This window comes from Ceratotherium simum, chromosome 1 (assembly GCF_057802395.1).
Source record: "Ceratotherium simum simum isolate JZ-2026a chromosome 1, ASM5780239v1, whole genome shotgun sequence".
Classification (NCBI taxonomy): domain Eukaryota; kingdom Metazoa; phylum Chordata; class Mammalia; order Perissodactyla; family Rhinocerotidae; genus Ceratotherium; species Ceratotherium simum.
In genome coordinates this window covers 103,596,762-103,617,386 of record NC_141900.1, presented here as the reverse complement: position 1 = coordinate 103,617,386, position 20,625 = coordinate 103,596,762, and the positions used below count along the sequence as shown (strand labels likewise).

At 39.8% G+C, this 20,625-nt stretch overlaps 1 pseudogene across 1 annotated transcript; it reads left to right on the top strand.

Moving 5' to 3' along the window:
* The first annotated feature begins 9,078 nt into the window (after positions 1–9,078).
* On the top strand, positions 9,079–15,913 carry LOC101388413 (GTPase IMAP family member 4-like; annotated as a pseudogene). The gene is made up of 3 exons (XR_015552543.1): positions 9,079–9,201; positions 9,988–10,094; positions 14,109–15,913. The product of XR_015552543.1 is annotated as a GTPase IMAP family member 4-like (transcript).
* The last annotated feature ends 4,712 nt before the right edge of the window (positions 15,914–20,625 follow it).

Below are 20,625 nucleotides of genomic sequence, written 5' to 3'. Positions count from 1 at the left end.
TAAATATTGAATGAAAAGTCAACTTCGCATGATGTTTTGCTCTTGTTTGTTTAGAATTTGATTGCTGTATTTGCCTACACTTCTGTTTTCAACCTCTCTCAGTTTCATGTTTTAGATTTGGATTTCTTTTGCAATCCACTTCAAAAAATGTTTATTTTTTATTTGTTTTTTGTGTGTGTATGAGGAAGATTAGCCCTGCGCTAACATCTGTTGGCAATCCTCCTCTTTTTGCTGAGGAAGACTGGCCCTGGGCTAAGCTCTGTGCCCATCTTCCTCTACTCTATTTGTGGGACGCCGCCACAGCATGGCTTGATAAGCGGTGTGCATGTCCGCATCTGAGACAAACCCGAGAACCCCTGGCTGCCAAAGTGGAAATTGCAAACTCAACCACTAAGACACGGGGCTGGCCCCAAAATGTTTATTATTTAAACTGAAACCTATGGCGCTTTTATCATAATTATAATTTCTGATCTATTTGGATGCATATATCAAATTTTGTTTTTTGCTTTCTACTTGTCCAACCTGTTCTATGATTTGTTTTTTCCTTCTTCTTCGTGGTTTAATTTGGATTATTTGGGTATTTGTTAACATTATATTTTTTTCTCTACTAGTTTGGAAATTATATACACTTTTCCCAACTTTTAATGGCCACTCAGTAATATCAACACATGTTCTTAACTTGTCAAGGTCTGAAGGTAATCTATATTTTTATCTTCTTCTAATACAACAAATTACTTTAGAACATTTTGATTCTGTTCCCAACCTCCACCTCAATCTGCATGTTATTGTTGTTGTGTATTTTCTTTTTTTTTTCTATTTTAAACTCTAGAAGTTATTGCTATTATTTCGTACTGTTTATGCTCTTTAGACTTGGTCCTTTTTTTTCACGTCTGATTTACTCTCTGGGATTACCTTCCTCTTGCCTCAAGTACATTCTACAGAAATTTCTTTCATGAGGTTGTGCTGTGGCAACAAAGGCTGTGGCAAGAACCCTCAGCATTTGTTGTTTGAAATGTGTTTATTTTGCCTTTATTTATTTACTTATTTATTTATTTTTGCTGAGGAAGACCGGCCCTGGGCCAACATCCATGCCCATCCTCCTCCACTTTACATGAAACGCCGCCACAGCATGGCTTGATAAGCAGTGCTTCAGTGCGCACCCGGGATCCAAACCGGCAAACCTTGGGCCGCCACAGCGGAGCACACACACTTAACCACTTGCGCCACCAGGCTGGCCTCTATTTTGCCCTTATTTTTGACAGCTATTTTCCCTGAGTATAGAATTTTAGGTTGACCATTACTTTCTCTCCACACATTGAAAATCTGTTTCCATGTTTTCTGGCTTCCTTTGTTACTATTAAGATATCAGTGTAGTTTCAGCTATCTCTTCTTCAAAGGTCATCTGTCTGTTCTTTCCAGCTACTTTTAAGATATTCAATTTGCTTAGATGTCCTAAAGTTTCACTACTATGTGTTAAGGTGTGAATTCTTTCTTAATTCTCTCCTTTGGGATTTGTTAGATTTCTTGACTATGTGGATTGGTCAATTTCATCAGTTCAGGAAAAAATTCACCCATTATCAATTTGAACATTCCCTCTGCCCTATTCTCTTCTGTTTTCTCTCTGTAAGTATCGTTTGCCCATTTAACTCCATTTTGGCCTGTTCTTTTTCAAATCCATCATCCAGCTCACCAATTGGAAGTCACTGCTTCTAGATCTCCCTTCATTGAGGAAGTGGCCCTGTGGAGTTTACATTTCATGGTAAAAGTTCCCCTATTAGACCCCCCAAATCAGCTCTGGCCTTTAATCTCACTTTCACGTTGGTGTGACTTTGAGAGCAGAGCTCTCCAGGGTTGGTGAGATTCCCCAGAGCGACAGCCAGCTGCCACCCTCACTCACCCGTCTGGGTTTCCTCCTTCAACTTGCTCCATGTCTGAGAAAGCTTATTTTCTTGTCTGCTTACCTATGCTTTTAAGAAAATATATGTGATATTTCTCAGTATTTTTAGCTGATTTCAGTGGGAGGCTTAGTAATCTAGATACCTGAATGAGAGGTTTATTTTTATTTGTCTGGTTGGTTTTTCCTGTTTTTGTTTTTGTTTCCTGAGTTAATGGCTCCTTTTAGAGTTATTTTTCTGTTTACTTAGTCTCTTCTCTCTCTCTTTCATGTTGTAGTCTGTCCTCAAATGTCAGTTCTCCCTGATCGTCTTTTCATATTTGAGGATAAGTCATGACAAAAGCTTCCTGGAAGTTCCATGTGAGGGGTGAGAGTTGTGACTGCAGTCTTCACCTGAGGTGACAGAGTGGTACAGGCTGCTATGCAGAGGGAACCCTAAATGCCAGAATGCAGAGGTTTTTCTCTGGAGATGTTCTAATCTATAGAGAGGAACCCTCTAATTACACACTTGGAAGAGATTCCTTGAAGTGTGGGTTTCTGAATTAGGGGGCAATGAGGGGATGATGGAAGAATCAACTGTCTCATGTTCACATCACACGCTACTTTCAGCCCCGCTGCCCCATTCCATGCGGCCGTAGTTTCTGAAGCTGAACCTCCCCGAGGTGGTCCAGTCACCATCTGAGGCCAGCTCACCCACAGCCTCTCTGGGACCGTGTTGACTGGGGATGTTCTGCCCCAATGCAACTTTCATCTCTCTGCCTTCCAGAAACTTGTTGAAACCTCTTGTCACTGATGTTCATTCTTCCAGGTTCTCGAGTCGTGGTTTAATTAGGGGTTGCCAAAAGAGAGGACGTCTGTGGTCTACAATTATGTTAATCCATTTTCTAGAACGGTTAGAGTATGGAAGTTTGCTATCTTCACTCTGAAATCCTTGATCTCTTGTTAAATAGAAATAAAATATAAAAAGAGAGAATGTGCAAACTACTTTTACATATTTATATTTACGTGGAGTCATTTGTGGCCATTCACAATTTGCAAATAGAGAAATTTGAATACAAATTTAAAGTTGCTATAACTTCAAAATAAGCAATAATAAAAAAGTAATTGACCTGCTAAATTGTCTATAAGCAGTGTAGGCTTTTCAAGCTCCATTGTCAGGATTCTAAAAGCAGAGACAGTCTGAACAACCTGCAGCCACTAATTGCACTGGTCATTTTACTCAGCTCAAGACAGGGTGTGACTATCTTTAATTAGGCCTCCTCTCCAGGTCTGAGTCCATTGTGAGCACCACCCGACGCAGACTAGGGAAATGGACCTTGCTTCTTAACCTTTCTATCCTGCGAAGTGACCACAGCTAAATAGAATAGGTAAGACAAAAGGTGAAGGCGAAGAGGCAGGAAATGGTGGTGGCGGAGACAGGGAGGAAGCTTGCTGCGCACAGGTAAGTTTACAACGACCTTTCTTGTTTTCCTCCCAAGATTCTGAGAAATGGGCTAACGTCGGTTGTAGACCACAGACTTCCTGGGGACCGTGCTGTGATGTGTGTGAAAACCGTTCTCTGGTCTCTTTACCATAGAATTTCTAGTAATGTGGTACAGATATTTTGATATGCGTGAGAAGGTAGTTCACAGGTTGAAAAAAACGTGTCAAATTGTGAAGCAGAGACAGGAAATGCACAAAAGAGCAGAAGCTGTCGGAAACCAACCTGCACAGCCTTGGTGGCTGTGAGCTTCAAGAGGTGCCGAAATAGACCCCATCTCTGCACGGGAAGAGATACAGGTTCATGTTGTCAAAGGCCGTGGACGCAGGTAGTGTGCCCATTGGTGGCCTGTCTTACAATCAATCTACCACGACAGATTATCCAAGTTACATCCAATTGTACCTAAACAGCTGCAGGTTTTCAGCTTTACTGAGTTTTAATTCACATAAAATAAATTCATTCATTTTCAGTGTACAGCTTGACGCATTCTGGTAATTTTACACAGCTGTATGACCACCACCCTAATCAAGATACACAACAGTTCCAACACCTAACAATTTTCCTCATGGCCTTTTGGAGTCCATCCTCTCCTCCAACTCCATGTCCCAGGCAACCAGTAGTCTGCTTTCTGTTGTGATAGTTTTGCCTTTTCTAGAATTTCATATGAATGTAATCTACAGGATGTAGTCTTTCCTGATTGACGTCTTTCACTTAGCGTTACTTTTCAGATTCCTCCATGCTGTGGCAAGTGTTATTTTTTGTTCATTTTTGTTGCTGACTAGAATTCCATGGTGTGTGCGTTAGTTTCCTGGGACTGTTATAACAAAGTACCACGAATTGGGTGACTTAAAACAATGGAAATTTATTCTCTCACAGTTCTGGAGGCTAGAAGTCCAAAATCAAGGTGTCTGCGGGGTCGTCCTCTCTCTGTGGGCTCTAGGGGAGAATCGTTCTTAGCTTCTTTCTTTTTCTTAGCTTCTGGTGTCGCCAGCAATCCTCGGTGTTCATTGACTTGTGGACCCATCACTCAGGGCTCTTCCTCTGTTGTCACATGGCATTCTCCTCTTCCTATAAGGACACTAGTCCTTGTAAGATTAAGGGTCTACCCTGCTCCAGTATGACCTCATCTTAACTAATTATGTCTCCAATGGCTCTATTTTCAAATAAGAACACATTCTGAGGTTCCAGGAATTAAAACTTCAATGTACCTTTTTAGGGGACCCAATTTAACCCATAGCAGTATGGAGATACCAGAATTTGTTTCTTCATTCACCAATTGATGAACCTTTGGGTGTTTCCGGTTTGGGCTATTAAAATATCATAACAAATAAGCATTCACACACAAGTCTATGTTTTTATTTCTCTTAAGGAAATACCTAGGAGTGGGATTTGTATGGTTTAACCGGTTTGTATGGTTAACTTTATGAGATACTGTTTATTTCCAAAAATGTGGTACCCTTTCGTACGCTTGTCTGTGATCTATGAAAGCACATCCTTGCCAATGTTTGGTATTTTCAGTGTTTTCAGCTTTAGTCTTCCTCACAGGTGTGTAGTGGTATCTCATTAAGGTTTTCGTGTGCATTTCCCCAAAGATTAGTCAAGTTGAGCAATTTTCATGTGCTTATTGGCTATTTGTATATCTCCCTTTCATTAAAATCATTTGACCATTTTATTGTTGGCTCGTTTGTCTTTTTATTATTATTTTTGTAGGAATTCTCCCTATGTTCTAGATACATGTTTTTGCTAGATATGTTTTGCAAATAGTTTCTCCCAGTTTGTGCCTTGCCTTTTCATTTTCTTAAGTGTGTCTTTAGAAGAGCAAAAGTTTGAATTTTGATGTCTAAGTTTTCAGCTTTTTCATTTATATTTGGAACTTTTTTGTCCTATTTAAAAAATCTGTTTAACACAGTATCATCAAGATTTTCTTTATACTTTTTTCTGGAAGTAGAATAGTGTTAGCTCTTACATTTAAGCTTGAGTCCATTTTGATTTAATTTTTGTGTGTGATGTGAGATAAGGATTCAGGTTTATTATTTTCCATGCAGATATTTAGCAATTTCAATACAATTTGTTGAAAGCACTCTCTTTTCTTTCTGTTACTTTGGCACCTTTGTTGAAAATCAATTGATGGTTTACATAGGGGTGTGTTTCTGGACCCTCTGTTCTTTTCCATGGATCTCTGTTATCCCTTCACCAATCTAACATTGTCTAGATTATCACAGCTCTATAGTGAATCTTGATATTAGGTGTTGTAAGTCCTCCATATTCCACTCCTTCTTTTTGACATTGTTTTACCTATTCCATGTCTTCTGCCTTTCCATGCAAATTTTAAAATCAGCTTAGCAATTTCTTTTAAAATATTCTGTTAGGATTTTGGTTGGGATTCTACGGAACTCATAGATCAATTAGGGGAGGACTGCCACCTTAACATTACTGAGTGTTCCAATCCACAAACATTGCATTTTACTCAGGTCTTGATTTCCTTTTGCAATTTTCCGTGTATCGGTCATGCACATCTTTCATTAAATTTATTCTTAAATGTTTTGTTCTATTTTAAATTGTTTTATTTTTAAAATGTAATTTTCCCATCATTCATTGCTAGTGAATAAACATACAGTTGAATGTTATGTACTGACCTTGGATCCTGCAGCTGTGTAAATTCACTTCTTAGTTCTACCAGCTTTTTCATTGAGTCCTTAATATTTTCTACATACATGATCATGTCATCTGCAAATAAAGACAGTTTTACATCTTCCTGTCTAATCTTTATGCCTTTTATTTCTTTGTCTTGTCCTACTGCAATGGCTAGGGTCTCCAAGACAATATTGAAGAGACATCCTTGCCTGATGCCTAATGTCAGATCTAAAACACTTAGCCTGTCACTGTTAAGTACGATGTTAGAAATAGTTTTTTCCTAGGTGTCTTTAATCAGATTGAATAAGTTCCTTTCTAGTCCTAGCTTGATGAGAAGTTTAATCATGAATGGATGCTGTATTTTATCAAATGCTTTTTCTGGAATGATTAAAATGATTATAGATGCTCCTTGACTTACAATGGGGTTACATCCCAATATACTCATGGTAAGTTGAAAATATCCTAAGTTAAAAACGCATTTAGTACACTTAACCTACTGACCATCATAGTCTAGCCTAGCCTACCTTAAACGTGCTCATAACTCTTACATTAGCCTGCAGTTGGACAAAATTATCTAACAGAAAGCCTATTTTATAATAAAGTGTTAAATTCTTCATGTAATTTATTGAATACTGTACTGAAAGTGAAAAACAGAATGGTTGTGTGGGTCCAGCATGGTTGTGAGTGTATTGCCTGTTTACCCTCATCTTCACGTGACTAACTGGGAGCTGGAGCAGCGGCCACTGCCCAGCATCACAAGAGAAGATCGTACCGCATTTCACTAGCCCAGGAAAATGTCAAAATTCAAGATTCTAAGTACAGTTTCTGCTGAATGTGTATTGCTTTCGTACCATTGTAAAGTTGAAAAATTGTGAGTCGAAACATCGTAAGTCAGGGACCATTTGTATATGTTTTCTTTCATCTGTTGATGGTGAATTATGTTGATTATCAAATGTTAAACAAACTTTGCACACCTAGGATTGACCCCACTCAGTCATGATATAGTATTTGTATGCATATTGTTGGATTTCATTTGCTAATATTCTTTAAAGGATCTTCGTGTCTATTTTGATGAGGGATATTGGTCCGTTGTTTCTTTTCTGGTGATGTCTGCATCTGGTTTTGGTTTCATGGCATTTTGGGCCCCGTAAAATGAATTGGGATGTGTTCCCTTCTCTTCTAGTTTCTGAGTTTGTGTTAGATTGATATAATATAATTTTTTCCTTAAATATTTAATGAAATTTACCAATGAATTAATTTTGCCCTGAAGTTTTATGAGAAAGTTCTAAATTACTATTTTAATTTTTAATGTGATATAGGGCTTTTCAAATTTTCAATTTCTTCTTGGGTCAGTTTTGCTAACTCGTGATTGTCAAGGAACTTGTCTATTTCATCTATATAGTCAAATGTATTGGCATAAAGTTTTTCATTACAGTCCATGATTTCCCTTTGATGTTGGTAAGATTTGTAGTGATGTTCCGTATTCCATTCCTGATGTTGGTAATTTGTGTGTTTTTACTCTTTTTCTTCATGTTGGTAGAGGCTTGTCAATTTTCCTGGTTATTTTCAAAGAATAAGCTTTTGTTTTCATTTGCTTTCTTTATTGTTTCACTGTTTTCTATTTCAATGATTTCATCGCAGTATTATTTCCTTCATTCTCTTTACTTTAGGTCCAATTTTCTGTTCGTTTTCCAATTTTTAAATGTAATATCTCAGAAAATTGTTTTTAGATTGTTTTTCATTTATAACATAAGCCTTTAAAGCTAGAAATTTCTCTCTACACATTGCTTTGTTTTGAAAGCATTTAGCCCAACCTGGGTGTCATTCCAAATGTAAACCATAACAGAGAACCTTCCTATGAGAAGTGATCCCTGTAACCCAAATAAAGAATACCTAAATAATGGTCTGGGGTTTAACAGTACTTTAAATAACGACTATACTTTACATCAGTCTCTGCTCCCACTTCCACAATTAAATAGAGAATGACACAAATCTTCTAGCTAGGGTTAAGCTATAGAAACAAAATATAATCCTCCCCTTTCTCTCTTTAAGTCACTCACTTCAGAAGAACAGCAACGTGTTCACACTCTGTCTATTCTTCTGACTCACTTTTCTTGTCTCTCTCACCTAGGGACTGAGATGTCCTTGTTATTTAGGTTATATTGTTCTGGAACGTCATTTATCCTTACTGCTGGTGCATGATTTATGCCACTGCCTAGAGTAGTTATCCTGTGCTTATATATACAAAGCCAACCACACTCTATCTTCAGAGAAATTTATGTCATTTCCTTTATCTCTCTTTAGAATTGTTAGCAGCTTGTATAATTACTGAAGTCCTGTGCAACTCTAAATTGTCTCAGTTTTGGGCTATAATGGTAAATTGGGACCCCTTTTAGATGGGATCCACATCCCTGGAGAACTGGGACCCTCATTACAATCCTCACAGTTTCCATTTTCCTGACAGATAATGTCAGATGTCAAGGCTTAAATTATTCAAAATGGTTCTAGTACTATCTCACAGGGTGACTTTGGGCCCTTCCTAAGTAGTCAAATGAAAATCATTTGCTCTTTCTTCTAGCAGATGATTCAGAAGAGACACCCTGGAAATAACAGTTCTTGCTCTCTCTCCCACATCATTGGGAGAAAGGAGAGCAGGTGGTAGCTGCCTACACTGATACAAGCCCGAAGCACTGGGGGTAAATGTTGGGCTGGGAGGCCTGTTGTGCTGAAATGTGGGTCCAGGGATCCATAGGTCTTTCAGAATCACTGGCAACTCTCGGTTTTGACCCAGCAGTTTCTTCCAGAATATCACAGCATGACCTATATTTCTTTCCTCCCTGTAGAATTTTTGCATGGTCTAATATGGTAGCCACTAGGCAGGTGTGGCTATTTAACTTTAACTTTCAACTAGTGAAAATGAAATAAAATTAAAAATCCAATTCTGCAATCACACTCATTACATTTCATGTGCTCAACAGCCCGTGTGGCCAAAGGTTATCATATTGGACCGCACAAAACACCTCTGTCATTGCAGACAGTTCTATTAGTGCTGCTAGATGAGAAGGTGGGCAGGTCTCTTGCATGAGCAAGTTTGAACGGCTCCTCCCCTCACTTCCTCTCTCCTCCTCTCTCAATATCCCGGCTTAGCATTGCCTTCAAAGTGAGAGGAGTGAGCAGGACTCAGATTTTCCAGGTAAGGGAACAGGGGTGTTTGTGGGTGGGGGCAGGGAGGGAGGAAAATGAGTGATTTGGCGGAGAGGGGACCTAACCCCTGGGTCTATATCTGAAACCTCCTGGCTGACTTGCTCTCAGAACGTATTTCTCGTTAGTTCCTGTTTCCCATCTTTGCTGACTTTAGGCTGTAATCTGTTTTCAAGGCTGAGCCTCACAAATGAATGCCTCTTTCGGGAGTCACTGCTCAGAGGATACTTGTGCAAATAAATGATTCTTTTCACCATTTGTAGAATTTATAAATAAACTTGAAGCTTTCAGTAATAGAGCTGGGTGAGCGGGTGAGCTCTGTGGAGAAGTTGGAGTGGTTCTCTCTGGAGAAGTGACAGAGAGAGAGCTAAGGGCTGAGGGCTGAGCAGGAATGAGCTGGGCAATGGATTGGAGATGAATTTCTCCAGGGAGAGGGAACTGTTCCGCAAGGGTCTGGAAGTTGTAAGGAGCTCAGAGGTTCTGGGAACATTGAGGAGGCCAGTATGGTTAAAGCCTTTTGAGAGAGAGAGTTATTGATCATGCAGGGCCTTATGGACCATCCAAGGATTTTCAACAATTTTTTTTTACAGAAAGCAATAGATTGCTTCCAAGTCTTGGCTATTGTGAATAAGGCTGCAATGAACACAGGGGTGCATGTACCTTTGCAAATTGGTGTTTTCAAGTTCTTTGGATAAATACCCAACAGTGGAATAGCTGGATCATATGGTAGTTCTATCGTTGATTTTTTGAGGAATCTCCATACTGTTTTCCCATCAAGGGACGAATGGATAAAGAAGCTGTGGTATATATACACAATGGAATACTACTCAGCCATAAGAAACGACGAAATCCAGCCATTTGTGACAACATGGATGGACATTGAAGGTATAATGCAAAGTGAAATAAGTCAGAGGGAGAAGGCCAAATACCGTATGATTTCCTTCATTAAGTAGTAGATAATAACAACAATAAACAAACACATAGGGACAGAGATTGGATTGGTGGTTACCAGAGGGGAAGGGGGGAGGGAGGAGGGTGAAAGGGATAATTCGGTACATGTGTGTGGTGATGGGTTGTAATTAGTATTTTGGTGGTGGACATGATGTAGTCCATGCAGAAATGGAAGTACAATGATGTACACCTGAAATTTTTGCAATGTTATAAACCAATGTTACTGCAATAAACAAAAAATTAAAAATAAAATAAAATAAAAAAGCAATAGAAAGCTATTAAAGAATTTAAACAAGAAAATAATCAAATTTAAGTTTTAAAAAGGCATCTGAGATGATCAGTTAGGAGCCTGTTACATTGCAAACAAATGAGAGTGGGTTGGATTAACATGAAGATGAGGAGAAGAGGATAATTTTGTGCTTTTGGAAGTAGGAGCAATAGAATTTAGTGATGGACTGATGAGCAATGAGGAAGGAAGAGTTGTAGATGACCCCAAGATTCCACCTGAGCCACTGGCTGAGCGGTGATGCCATTTACTGAAACGGGGAATGATGGAGGTTGAGCAGGTTGGGGGTGGAGGTCAAGGGTTCCGTTTCGGCTGAGTTCTGTTTGAGATGCCTGTGGAATTGCCAACTAGAGAAGTTGAGTGGAAAATAAAAGTTCACAACTCTGTGGAGGGTCTAGGCTACAGACCACATTTAAATGGTGTTCAAACCAATAATTCACTGAATAGAGAGGGGGAAGGGTGCACAGAACCAGTGCTGAGGAAGCACGTGAAGCGTTTATGTTTGTGTAAAGACAAAGGAACAACCTGAAAATGGTGAGTTGGGGAGAAGTGTTGGAAAGTAGGGGCAGAGAAATCTAGTAGCAAGTTAATGGAAAAATAGAAACTGTTGGCTCCAGGAGGTTGAGGTTTCCAGTCACTCTCCATTCCCCTAAAATGACTTAGTTATGTCTTTTATCTACAAGAATTCAAAGTACAAGGGCAGCCCCATTCTGCAGCACAAGTTCCAACCCTGGCGAACCCAGGACCACCCATGGTGAGAGGGTATTCTGGGCTACCCTGGCCAGGCAGGTTTTTCCTGACCTGTCAGCCAGTCCCCATCTGAGCAAGAGCAAACTATTTCCAACCTCATTTCTCATCTTTGCTTCATTCACCCTGCGCTTTCATTTCTCTTGACCCTCTCCACTTTCTCTTCATGATGTAGCATAACACCTAAGAAGAAGAGAGGTGAAACTACCCTGATTGATCCCAGGCTTGGTGAGGGTTCTTATGTCCTACTTCCTATAGCGTAGACACACCAGAACAGCAGGTGTAGCCTCGCTGGATGTTTTTCTCCTCCTCTTTTCAGCCTGGGAGATGACTGGGAAGGAGGAACGTGGGAGTAATTGATTCCTCATTCAGGTCCCTAATTTCCCTGCTCCTGGTGGCCTCACTATAACCAATAAATTCAAGAGACCAGCACATCTGGTTCTGTCACATAACCTCCCACTAATCCCTCATCCATGGAAATCGACCACAGCAGTTGAGCTTTTGCTGGTTTAGCAAACCACCCCACCATTTAGCCACCTAAAACCATTCAGCTGACTCTTGATTTTGTGGGATAGCTGGGCAGATCTTGAGTCTGGGTCAACTTTGCTAATCTCAGCCAGACTTGCTCATGCATCTGTGGTAAGCTAGTGGTTCAGGATGCAAGTGGATAATCCTGGATAGCCTCATGGAAATGTCTGGTAGTTAGCAGGCTCTTGGGCAGGCCACAGTGACAGGGATAACTGGGCCTTGTGCCCCTCATCCTCAAGGAGGATAGTCCAGGCCTCTTCACAGGGCAGTTGCAGGGTTCAGAAGAACAGAAAGAGAAGGCAAGCCACAATGCATCAGCACTTTTGGAGTCTCTGCTTGCATCGTGTTTTTACTATTCTATGCTCCAAAACAAGTCACATGGCCCACCAAGATCCAAGGGTTGGAGAAATAGACTCAGCATCTTGATGGGAGGAGCTACAAATCCACATCCCAGCTGCATGTGTCCAGAGGTGGGAATAATTCATGGCTGTATGTACGATCTCTCACATAGATCGTCATCCATATGCTATCAATGTTGGCAAAGGGTTGTGGTGTTGGAACTGGCCTTTGGTGCCTTTTTCTTTCGCCTCTCATGATTTTCCTACCCCGCTCTCTACAGCCAACCAGTGCCCTCAGGACAGCCTTAGGTTGCAGTCTTCCACGGTGATGACAACCAAATAACAATCTGAACTCCCAACCACATTTTTCCTTGCATAACCTTAGCCAGCCTGTATCCAATATTCTCAGCTTCTGGAAATTTATTTCTCTCATTCCAGGATTCTGGTTATCAAATGTGGGGAACTCCACTTTTGGGAAACTTAGCATAAGGTGTAGGAGATGGGTATTAACTACAGACTTTGTGGAAGCTAGAGTGGGGACTTTTACAACATCTCTCTTCTGTTTGATTGATATTTTTAAAAGATTATTCCAATTACAGAATAGATTGAGCAGGAAAAATGGAAGTAGAGAGACCAGTCAGGAAATCACTGAGGCATGGGTGGTGATGGTAGCTTGGGCTAGAATGGTGGTCTTCAAGATGGAGAGAAGATGGATGGATCCCAGAGAACTTGCTGATGGGTTGGAAATGGAAAATAAAGGAAAGAGAGGAATCAAGAGCAATTCCTAGATTTGGGGTCTGAGGAACCGAGTGAATGGTGACGATATCTCTGAAAAATAAAATGGAGTTAATGATATTGTCTGTAATGTTGTAAGTACGATGATGTGTGAATTATCTCAAAGATGAAGTAGGTGATTATAATACAGGATTCCTGATGCAGGAACCAGTCTTATTTAAGGGCTGTGCTGGCAGGGTCTGCCTTCTTGGAGAGACAGGTTCTCAAATGTGGTCGTCAGTTGCCTTCCATCTACTCCTAGTCTACACTTAACGAATCCTGAAGACTTCAACTTTATAGACACACTAAAGAATTATGTGGAGAATTACTGAATACATATATAAAAGAAGCCATATAGATTATTTGGTATTTAACTTAAGGCACAGATATTTAGAAAACATAGTTTCAGTTGATATGCTATGCTGCTCTGAAATTAAATTTCAACTTTCCTAGAAAGTGGAATATGCTTAACCAATGAAAGTAAGAAAAGTATAGCTCTACTGATGCTAATCTGTAGAAGCTTTTTTTCTTTCACTTATTATGTATCAAGGGATTTTCTAGTAACTCCAGAGAACTGTCAATATTTTCTGGCTATAATTCTTCAAGCTATTAATTTAAAATATAAAAACTTCACTACATTTCCGTCAATATGTCTAGTATTGCCATTTCTTGATTTGCTAAAACTAAAGTCGTTAACTTTAAATGTTGGGTATTTTATTCTCCTGTGGGTCATAATCCCTAAAAGGATGGTTGTGTATGTGAACCATAAAGGGACACTTTGTCTTCCTGCATGGGTAGCCCTTTTCTACCCTGCAAAGGTGAGATGAGCTGGACAGCCACCTACCTGGCTTCTTAATGGGAAGAAGAAAATTCCAAGATTGGATATATTTTGGGGGGAAACAATCTCCCCCTGTGATGTCCCAAAGTCACATTTTGTGTTGCTTCCTGCATTATCTTATGAGGAACAGCTACCTGCAGTAGCTCAGAGTTCTCTTCTTGAACCATTCTGTTTCCCCCTCTCTGGGCTACTTAGCTACAAAAGGTCAGAGTAAGAACCTCAAGGGAATCCTGAAAAGTACTTGGGCATTCCCTAAGTACTGCAAGAGGAACATCAGGCCCAGAGGACTTTCTATAGACTTCCTGTGAGTGCAGAGGTAACTCAAGGGAGAGCACCCTAGTGGGCAATAGCGGAGGGCAGCGGTGGGCAGCGGCCCTGCGGGAGAAACAATCAGAGGTGGAACCTAACACTGTGGCTTTTGTTCCCTGATGTCCCAGGGCTTGGAAACCAAGACCTCAGAGACTCACAACTGAGACTTGTCTTAGTGGGTAAGACTGGAGCAGGAAAAAGTGCAACAGGGAACAGCATCCTCGGAAAGAAAGTGTTTCGTTTCAGCATTGCAGCAATATCCATCACCAAGTCATGCGAGAAAGGGAGCAGCACGTGGCACGGGAGAGAAGTTGTCGTCGTGGATACACCTGGCATTTTCGACACTGAGGTACAGGATGCTGACACATGCAAGGAGATAGCTCGCTGCATCTTCCTGACCTCCCCAGGGCCTCACGCTCTGCTCCTGGTGGTCCCACTGGGCTGGTACATGCCGGAAGAGTGCAAGCCACTGAGAAGATCCTGAAAATGTTTGGGCACAGAGCTAGGAGATACATGATTCTCTTACTCACCTAGAAAGATGACTTGGATGGCACTGACTTCCCTAATTATCTAGAAGGAGCTCCCAAAGGCATTCAAGAGCTGATGGGCGAATTTGGTGATTGTTACTGTGTGTTCAACAGTAAGGCGACAGGAGCTGAGCAGGAGGCCCAGAGGGCGCAGCTGCTGGCCCTGGTCCATCACATGGTGATGGACAACAAAGGAGGATGCTACACTAATAACATGTACCAAAGGGCAGAGGAGGAGATTCAGAAACAAATCCAAGCGGTGCAAGAACATTACAGAGCAGAATTAGAGAGAGAGAAAGTGCTGATAAGAGAAGAGTATGAAGAGAAAATCAGAAAGCTGGAGGATAAACTGGAGCAGCAGAAGAGAAAGGCACAAATGGAGAGGGAATTAGCAGAAAAGGAGGCTCTCTGTGCTTCACGGCAGCAAAATGCACGGAGATGAAGTTGAGAGTCGGAATGGGATGCTTGAATTTATCTTTAGAGCATTGAAGACTGCCTCCTTTGTTTTCTCATATCTGTTTAAGGAAGATTAAACTTAATGAAAACCTATCTATAGTTCCTGCATATTTTCTGGGTGGCCCTGCCCCATATAACTCATTCACCAAAGTCAGAGCACGCTGCTTTCTGTCGCTCAGGACTAAGGAGTGCAGAAAAGTTCACTGTTGGCAGCTGGTAGATGTTGCATAGATTTAATGGAGAGGGACAAATTCTCAATTTGTGAAACTCCAAAGCAGAGAGTATTGATGCTCCCTACCTTGTGAATTCTTTCTCAGAGACACAGAGAAAACGAATGCAGGAGACCAAGGAAAATGGCCCTGAACTCTCTCTATTTCTTCTCTAGAATCTTTCCAGATTGGCAGATAATCGCCCCCTGGGGCTTGTTCTCACTTATTTTTGCCTTTGGGAGCACAGTGATCATCTCACCCATACAGTTTGTTAGAAAGATCAGTTCTTTGCATTAGTTAGTCTTATAGATGGAGATGCTTATAGAATTCTTTCCAGATGTATGTAAATTTGTTTAATTCCCTTTTTACAGAAGGATTCAAATTGTTCCTTATCGTCGCATCTACTCATTGAAGTGCTAAAAAAGAGTTGTCTGGAAAATAGATCTCTCAGAACTCAACCAGGTGAAATGCCAGAAAGTGAGAAAGACAGAGATTCAACAGATAGGTTAGCAATGTTCGGTATATTCAGATGTATCTGTAGAAACTCTGACCAACCTCAAAGTCACCAAATCACTGAATAACCAGTTCTCTCCTTTTCCTGTCAAACTAACTGCTGACACCCCACCTCCATAACACCACATCTTGATTATTAACTGCTTGTCAGGTCATCTGCACACTGCTGCCCCCACCCAGTTAAATTATTTGCATATTGTTACTAAATAAAACTTTTCTGTTCTCTCATATTTGTGTAAAATTGGAATCTGTTTTTTGTGTTTTTTTTTTTTAATACCACTTCTCTACTACTTCTTCTAAGAACACAGGGATGGATTTCACTTTTTGCTAAAAATTCAAGGTGATTTTGGAGCTAGTCGGGTCTACCCTCAAGACATCTCTCCTCCTTTTCCCAGGAAGATTTAAACCACATTCTCAACCCCTCTGCCAGTCGAAGACCACATTCTCCTTGGATTCATTCATTATGTGCTGATAGAAGTTATGTGTAACCAAGGTTTCTGAGACCTTGGTGGTTTTCCTGCAAAAATTCCCTTTAATATTCGGACAACAAGAGCTGAAGTCCCTATCCCTTTGCTGCTTTTCTACAGGGTCCTCCTCACCTAATAATTTCTAGGATTTCCCAGAGCACATTTCCATGTTCTAGCAACACGTCCTGGTGGGCAAATGTGACTTACACCAACTTGCTCTGCCATATTGAAATTGGCTTCTCCTTGCCCCAAGCTATTTGCCCAAAATAGGACATATACCTTTCTCTTATTTCCCCAAAACGCAAATGAGATTAGACTGTATGCTTAATAAAAGTTAGCAAAGGCTCTAGGGTAAGAGAACCACCACACAGAGATGTTCACAATTCCTTTAGAAATAGTCACTCCGAGGGAGAAAGATTTGGTTTCACTCTGCAGAATGTGGGTGCATTTTGTGTCTATTGTTTTCATCATTGGAGTTTTAGCCAAAGTTCTGAGATATAAATCCAACATCCTATTATATTAGAATCTTCTATAAGCAAAGAGCCACAGATGCCCCCAAAGAAAAGGTAAATACAGGTTTAATCAGAAAAAAAAAAAAAGGCTTTAACTGCAGTGGTTCTTTTTTTGTGTCAAAGCATTCAATTATTCTTATCCTTATATTCAGGTTAATGCTGTAGATGAGGCAAAGGAAAAGGTTCTGCTCTTGAGAAGCAGCGAGGAGATGAGAAGCCCACATAAAATACCCTGAGAGCAATGTTTCCCATTTCTCTCCCAGAGCACAAGATCTTTAATAAATACTATGCATTGTGATTAATATAATAGGTGAATGAGGCATGTGGCATACTCCCTTCTCTCAAGTGTTTTGGGAGTCTATGCCTATTCATCCATTCATTAACATTCATTGATTTTGCACTTCATTGTAGATTTTATACCAGACACTGAGAATCTAGACATAAGTAAAACCAAGTCCCTTTTGAGACTGGCTTCATTCGCTTAGCAATATGGCTTTGAGAATCATCCAACTTGTGTGTATTAATAGCTTGTTCTCTTTTATTGCTGAGTAGTATTCCATCTTAGGGGCATACTACAGTTTATCACTTCTTCTTTACTTATTCTTAAGCAACTGATTGATTTTTCTTGTCTAATTGCATTGGCTAAAACCTGCATTATAATGTTGAATAACAGTGGATGGACATGCTTGCTTTGTTCCTGGATATGCCTTCAGTATTTCCCAGTTAAGTATGTGAGATACTGGACTACAGTAGTATGTAAGATGTATTTGTGTGTGCATACATGTGTGTGTGAATAATCATGTTAAGCAAGTATTCTCCAATCACTATTTTCTTGAGAGTTTCTATCATGAATGACTATTGAATTTTGCAAACAGCTTTTTTGAAGTCATCTATGGGAATAATCTTATGATTCTTTTTCCTTAAATCTATTCACAAGGTGAATGATATTAATAGATTTCCAAATATTGAAACAATTTTTTATTTCTGCTTTAAATTCCACTTGGTCATAATGTAGCACATTCTTAATGTGGTGTTGAAATCTATTTGCTAATATTTTCTAGTATTTTTATATTGATATTCATGAAAGATATTGGTCTTGACAATGCAAATAATCCATAAACAATGTATAAATCAAAATTGGGTTGAGTATATGATAAGCCAAACCTGAGGACCTTATAACCCGGGAGAGTCCTTTCACAAAGGGATGGAGCACTCCAAATAAGTGGGGATGTACAAAGTGGTTATATACCATCAAAAAGCATGTATCACATATGATTGGAATGTTCCTTGTACAATTGTCACAAGATTGCTTTGCCGGCACAGCAATTTGGTGAACACAGCAGGTCGGTGGTTGCAAGGTGGGTGGTCATAATGTGAGTGCAGCAGGTCAGCAATCAATCTTCAGTTTAGGGAGAGATGCTTACCCTTAAGGAAATGTTGATTTGGGGGAAGTTACATCCTTATCTTTAAGGGCATTGTTCTTGTCTTTGGGACATAGTAAGTACTTAAAGCAGATGTACAAATCATGCTCAACAGGCCATGTCAGGCCCATTTGGTAAAACAAGGTCAGAACACATTAGTTTTAACACAAATGGCTTCCGCATGTACTCCAATGCATCCTGTTGTTTGTCATTTGTTTATCAGTCTATAGTTTTCTCTTTTTGTACTGTTTTTATCAGGCCTGGGTACCAAGGTTATACTTGTTTTGAAAAAGAATTAGGAAATTTCTGTTCATTTCAATGCACTGGAACTATCTGGACTTTGAAAGTTTGGAAGAATTGTCATACAAAACAATCTAGTCCTGGAGCTTACTTCATGTTGCGGTTTCTTAATAGCTTTCTCTATTTCTTCCATGTAAATAGGCCTATTCAAATTTTCTTTCTCTAATGCAGACAATTTTGGTAATCTATATTTCCCTCAGAAATTATCCATTTTATCTAGGTTTTCAGATTTATTTGCAAAGAAGTTTAAATTTCTAAAATTTCTTCTATTTCAGTGGTTATTTCCTCTTGTCATTTTGAAAATTTTATTTGTGCTCTTTTCTCTTTTTTTCTTGAATAAATTAATTAGTAGTTTGTCTATTTTAATTTTTATCAATAAACTAGGATTTTGATTTATTAAGACTAATTTTTTGTGTGTGTGAGGAAGATCGACCCTGAGCTAACATCTGCCAATCCTCCTCTTTTTGCTGAGGAAGACTGGCCCTGGGCTAACATCCGTGCCCATCTTCCTCTACTTTATATGGGACGCCACCACAGCATGGCTTAACAAGTGGTGCGTCGGTGCACGCCAGGAATCCGAACCGGCGAACCCCAGGCCGTGGCAGCGGAGGGCGCGCACTTAACCGCTTGCGCCACCGGGTGGCCCCAAGACTAATATTTTTTATTCTCTACAACGCTAATTTTTCTTTTCCATACTTGTGCTTTCTTTTGGTTTACTTTATTGTACTTTTTCTAGATTTTTTGAAGTGAGAATTTAAATTATTTATTTTCATTGAAAGAGTCTTTGGTGCAAGGCATTTTCCTGTGATCATTTCTTTAAATCAGTTCTATAGCTTCTGATATTTAGTGTTTTCATTATTAAGACTTTTAAGAAGTTCTAAAGTCTCAGTTTGTATTTTTCTTTTCAACAAGAGTTGTTTAATAGAAGGTATTTTATTTTCCAGATGGAAAGACTACTTTTCAAAGTAATTTCTGGTTTTATTGCATTGTGATCAGAAAGTGTTTGTAATATTTCTACTTTATAGAACTCACTGATGTTTGCTAATGTTTATTAATATATGATCAATTTTTGTGAATGTTCCATGTGCATTTGCAAAAAGAAGTAATCTGTTACTATTGCAAAGAGAGTGTATTCTCTGTATATCTATGAGATCTACTTTCTTCATTAGGTTGTTTAATTCTTCTATCTCCTTTCTTATTTTTTGACTACTTGATTGAAATTGTGCTGATAATGGTGAGCTAAAGTCTCCTATTGTTAAGGCATTTTAATCCACTTCTCCTCGCATTTCCTGTAGTTTTTGCTTCATAAACACGGTTGCTGTGTAATGTGGTACATACATCTTCTTAGGCATTACATCTCTGATACAGGATTTATGAGAGAGCATACTGATACAGAGAGATTTTAACTTTACTTTTAATTCCTCTTGAGGTAATAGTTTCTTTTGTAGGAAAAATGCTTTGAAAAGCTTGTGGAAATGAGTCCCCTGAGGCTATAAGTCAAGGACCTCTGGTGGAACAATTTGGAATTCACTGGAAAAACCCTACATGGCAAAATCAAACATTTAGGGCATAGAGACAAAATGCAAATTTTCAGTTTGTCTATAATTTTATAATCTTTCCTAGCTCCCATCCATTACTTCTAGGCAACAAATATAACTAAATGTTTACTCTTGTTTACACCAGTCCAATCTGATCTGTTAAGGAGCCCCTTTACATAGTGTTTAGTTTCTCTATTTAGGTGACTTAGAGAGCCAACCCCTCACCATCCTGTTTCTCTCCTTCAGTGGGGGATGGGTGCCTTATGTGACATTGTGGCTTGTGGAGAAAGATGGGGTCCCCAGGCCTCAGCCTCTGTCTTCTCTACTGTTGGGTGATGTCCCTTGTCTGTCAGGTCTCTGAAGTCCTGCTGGCTCCCAACAAGGAAGTCCACAAGCTGGTGTAACCCAGAGCTAATTTCTCAATTCAGGTGGTGCCCTTTGGAGTGCTCCCTGGCTGACTTCACCACAACTCGGCTGCTGCTGGTCCAGGATTCCCTGTGGCTGGTCTGGCACCACCTCTCATTCAGTCCCAGAATATCAGCCAGAGAGTTTGTTTGGCTGCATGTCAGAGAAACTTCACTAAAGTGGCTTAACAAACAAGGGATTCAATTTTGATATAACAAGGAAATTACGGGTGGCAAGTCCAGAGCTGATGTAACTGTCCAAAGACCTTGATTTTTTTTTCTCCCTATCTGCTCCACC